The following is a 7280-nucleotide window of genomic DNA, read 5'->3' as shown; positions in this document are numbered from 1 at the left end:
TTTGTTTATGTTAACAATATTCACTGAATTTAAGGTGAGAAGAGTTCAGAAGAAAAAATGAAGGTAAAGAGACAATGTTTTAGTACATTAAGCCAAGTTTTTTTGACATAACCATTTTAGTCAAAAAAAAAAAGAAAAAAAAAGAAAGAAATAGCCATGTATATATGAGAAGCTTCTTAAGGGCTTAACCCATTAACCTTGTTCTGTCAACAAGAAATAGCATGTTAATTCGGTAAGCTATGTATATGTGTTTCGAATTAATGCAGAAAACAGAGAATAAGCTGGGGAAAGAAAACAGAATGAAAAATTAGTTTCTTAAAACCTTATTAATTTCCATATTCATTAACACACCATAATGAAATTTTAAAGAAATCAAAAAAAGTTATCAATACCCTCACAATTTCATCGTAACTTACTATTTCCTATTTGGTTTATAAATGCATTAAATAAATTGAAATATATTTTTTAATATGTTTACAAGGGCAATATGGTCTTTCAATGAAAAATTAAGAATGAAATTCAGTTCATACCAGACACCCTAGGAAAGATAAACTATCTCAAAAATGGATTTAAAGGAATCTCCCGTAATTCAATTCCATTGACACACCACAAAATGGAATTTGAGATTCCATAAACCAAACACACCAAGGATGTCTGAACACAACAGTTGATCGGAAAAACAGAAAAGAAACAAGGCCTAATATAGAGACGAATGAAAAACAAAAACAATCATATGACTTTTCAAACGCATCTGCTTGTTTTTTTTTTTTTTTTTTTTTTGCTGCAAAAAATCAATACCTTGCGAAACTGAATTCATTACCGATAAGGGGGGTTGAATATAATGGTTCATGTTTCCATAATTTCTCCAAAAAACTGCTCATTTTGGGAAAAATATGTGAGCTGGTGGATTTTTTTTAAAGAATCGTTGTTATAAATTCCCAAAAAGCTGCTCATCTTTAGGGATTTGGAGAAATTATGGATACATGAACCATTATATACAACCCCCTTTATCGAAACTGAAATTCTAGGTAAAGTTGTAAATATAACTCAAATTAAATCGCTATAAATGCTAAAAAAATGCATGTTGAATCTATAAATTAACAACTAATAAAAAATAAAAAAAAGATTTCCAAAAGTAAACACTAACTAGGTTTTCCAAAAACAATTTGGGCTAAAGCTGGAACATGGACCGTTGATGGTAAAGTCTCGGCTTGAATTGGACCGGATCCATTGACCAAAGGTGCTCCTCCTACTCCAAGAGCCAAGCCCCAGGAACAACACTGCAAAGGGTAATATCGTCAATTTTTGTGTACTATAAAATTAATATTATATTATGAAATGTAACCAACTTACCTTGATGCAATACCACTTTGATTAAGCTTTTATTGCCAAAAGCATCAACCTTCATATCGTGCACATTTAAAGCATATACAAAATCTGAATGAGACTAAATGACCATTTTACCCTTACATAATTTAATTATTTATTTATTTTTTATGAATTTTAACATAAATAACATCAGAGCTTGGAGGAAAAAAGAGGAAGGCTCTCAGTCCCCATCCACCATCAGTGGCAGTGGCAGTGGCAGATCTATAACATTATTATAGTAATAATAGGATTAAATCATTAATAATAATAGTCTGTATAACCAAATACACCAAGAATGTAATGTGTGCATATAAATTCATTATTGCAGTATATGCTGATACCAAGTTTGATACATGGGCAGTTGCATGATATGCTAAAAAAAAACCCAAAGTTTTTATTGATATTAAAGACACCATCATAAATGACATGAAATTAAGTCACGTGACTGGTGTACATTATAGTTTTATAAGTAACTTTATTTGAATGAGAGAGCATATGTTCAAGCACATGGCTTGATACACAGACAATTACGAAGCTTCGCATCACATTTCCCGCTAGCAGAACCTTTCATTTTGCAGACATTATTACACTGCGGATCAGACACACAAGTTTCTCCATAGTCCGTTGTTGCGCAATCCTTTGCTTCTGTCAAAGTCATAAAAGTCTCATCTGCAACAAAAAATACACATATTTATTTATTTTCATCTTAATAGTTATTAATAATTTTACATGCAAAAGATGTTTACATCTCAACTAGCTTCCAGGCATATAGATGATTCTATCGAATATCTCATTTAGTTTGTTAGTTACAATTCCAAAACCATCACTAATCATGTACTTTCCATAATTATAATTAAAATCAACATGTACAAAAAAAAAAAAAAAATTCTTCATAGCTCAACATCAAACAAAAAAGCCCTAACATTACATAAACAAAAAGGGTAGAACAGGAATAAAGTAAAATGCCTGTAGCAAAGAGAGTAACCAGCAGTATCAACACAAACAAGCTTTTCCCGATTTTGATATAGATATACAAACCACACCCTGGCCCCCTTATATATGGATCATTAATTATTCGTGATTTAGGCACGTTTTCATATTAGGTATTTGAAAAATTCAGATGATGGATATGTATTCCAACAAAAAAAAATATATTCCAATCTAACATCACATGACCTATATTCTAGGTTCAAAACTTCAAACAACCATATAATTTCAGAAATTTAAAAAAATCACATAAAAACTGACTTCACAGTTTGGAATCGTAATTAACATATTACATTATCACACATCAAATTTAAGAACATAATTTTTACAAACAATCATAAAGATATAAAGCATTAAAAAATGTAAGTAATAGAAATTAGGGCTTCTAAAATTACGTTAGGCTAAAACCTAACTGCATTTCACAAATAACCAATTAATTATAATTACTTAATCAAATATAACACGTATCACTAAAATGCAAAGTAATACAGGGATTTCAAAATTATCAAACAAGAATTAGGTTAAAGTTTGATCGTAGGGATGTTTTTTTTTTTGGTCTTGACTGCGACGTTGCTTTGTAAGGAGGGCTGCAAGCGTTGAAAGCTGATAGATCCAACAAAATCGGCCCAAAGCCCAAAGTGCTCCCAAGAAGCCGAATAGTGTTACCCAAAATTCATTGAGGGCCTCATACTCTTAAAAATAAAAAAATAATAAAAAACAAAATCCAATGTTTATTAGAATCCTATTAATTTGTAGTTTTACGTGTATTAATCTGTTATAATTGTTTCAAAATTTTAAATTTTCAACTTTATAATTTAAAGATAATATCAATAATTTATACAATTTTTTTATTTTAATATAAGCATAGTTTGATTATTAATGACAAAAAATCAGTTATTTTTTACAATGTCTATTAATAATTTGATTATATGACAAAAGTGTTGTAAAGTTGAAAAAGACTGAAAAATGAGCAACACAAAATGGTTGGTTGTCATACAGCCCAAGCAAAACATAATATATTGTCGGTAACATTCGTAAAATTTGGATGGTAGAAGAGCAGAAGTTTGTGAGAAAAGTTAGAGCAAACTTTAATTATATAGAGCTATGTAATGTTTGAATACTAATCCGTTGTATATTATATTATCTTTTTCCAAGGATGCACATCCAACTTATTTATTACTTTTTTTCAAGTAAATTTTCATAAACTTTCTATAAAAGAGCATTTTTTTTTTATTAAAAGTATAATTATCATTTTGATTGTTGGTCTTGCATCAAAATCAACATTTTTTTTACCATTTCGTTCATACATACTCAATCTAGACAAACAATTGATCCAAAAAATACATTCATATAAATTAAAAGAAAAAATACTACAAAAACTTCTTTCTCTTTGTTTCTTGGGCTTCTTATTTGAAGGGCTTCTTATTTGAAACTTTAAATATGTTTATAATATTCAGTTTTATGGTACTTTCCGGTTTCCATTATGTACAGATAAACATCGGAACAAAAAGATAAAAGGTTTTATGAGTTCGGTCAATAATTGGAATTTCAATGCTTATCATTGGTTCAATTGATATAAGCTTAAATGTTTGTATTCTTATGTTTGTGGTTGTAGTGACATTTAGTTGTGGAATTATCCTTAATTACTAAATAAATACATAATATCTATTTATGTCATATTTTAGTTAAATCTTATTAGAAAAATATCATTTTATAAATATTTAATGTTACTCAATCTTATTCAATTTTTTATGTATAGGAAATTACTTATTATATATTATTTATGCTATTTTTAACTCTTGGACCATGTATTATATAGTTTTAACCTAGTGTGTAATAATAATAATAATAATAATAATAATAATAATAATAATAATAATAACTATCTTGAAATCAAAAACCAAAATCAACATATATAATAAAAACTAATCTTTACTGTTGTTAGGGGAAGGATCCTTAACTCATATTCAAGATCCTTAAATACTTCTGAAGCCTTAGGATCCATAAACATTTCCTGAAATTCTGACTATTACCATTAATATTTGTAACACTTGTAACGACTATATTTTATTTATTTTTCTCATATGTGCAGAACGAGTCAACACAATACTCATTCTCAATGGAAAGTAATCTCAACCAGAAAAAAGACCCGAGATACCAAGTCAAATAACGTTCATATGTTGATTCTGGAGGATCCCATAATTATTGGACTTCCCGTTATTAGCATTAGACTATAAATAGCACATGTAACTATCACACTAGGGATATACTGAGCTCATCCACGATACTTGTACTTACATTTACACGTTCATCTCTATAAATCAACATTTTATATCAATAAAATCATCAAGACATGTGATCATCATTACCTTCCAAGGTTTTATGCTGGAGATCCTATCAAGGATCAAGGGTTTCCTTGTAACTCACTTGTGTCACTTTGATTATCATTTCCTACTTGATTTACCATGAACATCATAGTCTCTCATGCAATTTGGTTAGATTCTACTCAGTTGATTTTTGACCAAAACAATTTGGCGCCCACCATGGGGCCGTGGTGTTCCATACCTTTTGGAAAATCATGTCTACACAGCCAAACATATCTTCCTTCTTTATTCCTCATATTTCCTCTAAAAACCTTGCTCCACCCCAGGGGAGCTCCCAAGAAAGCCTCTAAGGCACTGAAGAAAACACATCTCTGGTCGCTACCCAAGGACTTCAGGATCCTCCTATGCTGATTTCTAATAATGAAATCTTCGTTATGATGAAAAGACTAGAACGACAAATCACTCAACCACAAAGAGGATAACAAGATAATACTAAGGAAATGGAGAGAATGAGGGCAGAAATCCATAAGCCTCAAGAAGCAACACCCTCCATCTTGCAGCCCAAGATCCTAAACTTTGATAACACAAGATCCTCAGCGAATCGCCATGAGATAGGATCCTCAATACCGACCTATGTTCCCGCTTGGGGCGCAACTCCAAGAGAGCAAGCCCATATGACCCAGTATCCCATCAAAACCTTCGTTATTCCCAATAACAAGGATCCTGGTAACTTCGTCGATACTAATATCCTCACTACTAACTCTATGGACCTTAATATAGGTTTAAGCCCGATCATGGCTAAGGAGCTTCATCAATTAAGACAAATGATCTCAAGCGTGCGTGGAGTAGTTTAACCTATACCAGAAGTATCCCGCACAAGCCACAACATCTCGAGATGCGTTCCTACAAGCGCTGACACCGAGGTCCCAAAGCGCTTCCAAACACCCAACATGAAGTCTTATAATGGGACCACAGATCCTGAGGAGCATTTCACATAGTACAGGGAAAGAATGTAGATCATTCCCATTCCCACACACTTGAAGGAAGCTTGCATGTGCAAGGGTTTTGGTTCGACCCTCACATGATTAGTCTTAAAATGGCTTCTTAACGTTCCTCCTTACTCGATTACTTCATTTACTCATTTAGTTAATTTGTTTAACAATCAATTTTCTTGTAGAATAACATTAAAAAATATCACTAGTGATCTTTATCGAGTGGTCCAGGATCCTAAGGAATCCATTAGGACATTTGTGAATAGGTTTGGCAGGGAAGCTATGAGTATCCCCAACATTGAGCTAGTGACTGCAGTTGAAGCCTTTAAAATGGGCTTAAAAAGGACTCTCCTTTCTACGAAGACCTTGTAATGACCCTATGTAAGAGAATAGATGAGGTCCAAAGCAGATTATTAAGATTCATAAGGTTCGAAGAAGAGAAGAAATCCAAAAAAGGAGAAACCCGCCAAGCTCATACGATCACCCTAATAGGAAGGCCGACTCATTAGCACAAAGATCCTACAAGTCGAAACCATATTCCAAACCTGGTCATCATAGGGTTAATGCCCTTTAAGATGAAGGAGAGGAAGAAGAACTTTCTAATATTATCGACTATTGCTTTTCTGTGGATATATCAGGTATAATATTTGCTATGAAGGATCTTAGTGACAAAGCAAGATGGCCATGGAAGGGAGAAAAATCCACCACTTGGAAGACAAATCCAAATGGTGTACATACCATGAAGACTTTGGTCATATCACAAAAGATTGCATAAATCTCAGGAAGGAGATCAACTACCTCTTAAGCAAAGGATACCTTATAGAAATCCTTGAAAAAAGAAAGGAAAGATCCAAAGATAAAGATCAGGATCCTCAGAAGATCCTCAATAATTTGGGACCCTCTCCTGATGGCGCTAAGGTAATCAATGTGATCTGGAGGATCTGACATTTGTGGTACCTCTTATTCTACGGCAAAAAGGCATGTCAGGGTGTTAAAAATAGAAAAAGAAGAAATGCCACGGAAGAATACGTCAATAAAAAACGAGAAGGAGATCACCTTCAACGAAGCAGATAGACAAGACATCTAGAATCCTCACCACGTCCGATTGGTGATCACTCTTTACATCGCCAACCATTTTATTAGAAGGATCCTTGTCGATGAAGGATCCTAGGTCAACATTATACTCTTGGATGCATTAAAATGAATGAATATCCCATAGTTCGAAGTAATGAATGAACATCCCATAGTTCGAAGTAATGCATTAAAATGAATGAACATCCCATAGTTCGAAGTAATCAAAATATCCTATCCACATTGAGGGGGTAAACTCTATGCAACATTTTTGTGTAATAGATACATTATCCTCTTATAATGATATACTAGATAGATCATGGATCCACGAAATGAAGGCGGATCCACTACTACAAAATACTCTTTAATGACACACATTGTGTGTCGCAAAACACACAGATAATACACAAATGTGTGTCAAGGAAGGCCCTGTAATAAAGAAAGACGATACACTTTTGTGTGTCATAAATTTACAATGAGCATTTACGACGCACGTTTACGACACACAATGTGTGTCAAGGAAGGCCCTGTCATAAAG

General features: G+C 32.7%; 1 long non-coding RNA gene across 1 annotated transcript; it reads right to left on the bottom strand.

Annotated features, from left to right (window-relative positions):
• Positions 1–1737: 1737 nt before the first annotated feature.
• On the bottom strand, positions 1738–2396 carry LOC145018239 (uncharacterized). Its single transcript, XR_013666896.1, has 2 exons — positions 2335–2396; positions 1738–2037 (listed from the first exon to the last, which is right to left on the bottom strand). It is a non-coding gene; the product is annotated as an uncharacterized LOC145018239 (long non-coding RNA).
• Between the last annotated feature and the right edge of the window lie 4884 nt (positions 2397–7280).

This window comes from Lactuca saligna, chromosome 9 (assembly GCF_052625555.1).
Source record: "Lactuca saligna cultivar CGN05327 chromosome 9, ASM5262555v1, whole genome shotgun sequence".
Lineage (NCBI taxonomy): Eukaryota > Viridiplantae > Streptophyta > Magnoliopsida > Asterales > Asteraceae > Lactuca > Lactuca saligna.
Note: the sequence above shows the minus strand (reverse complement) of the source record. Positions and strands in the feature narration are given on the sequence as shown.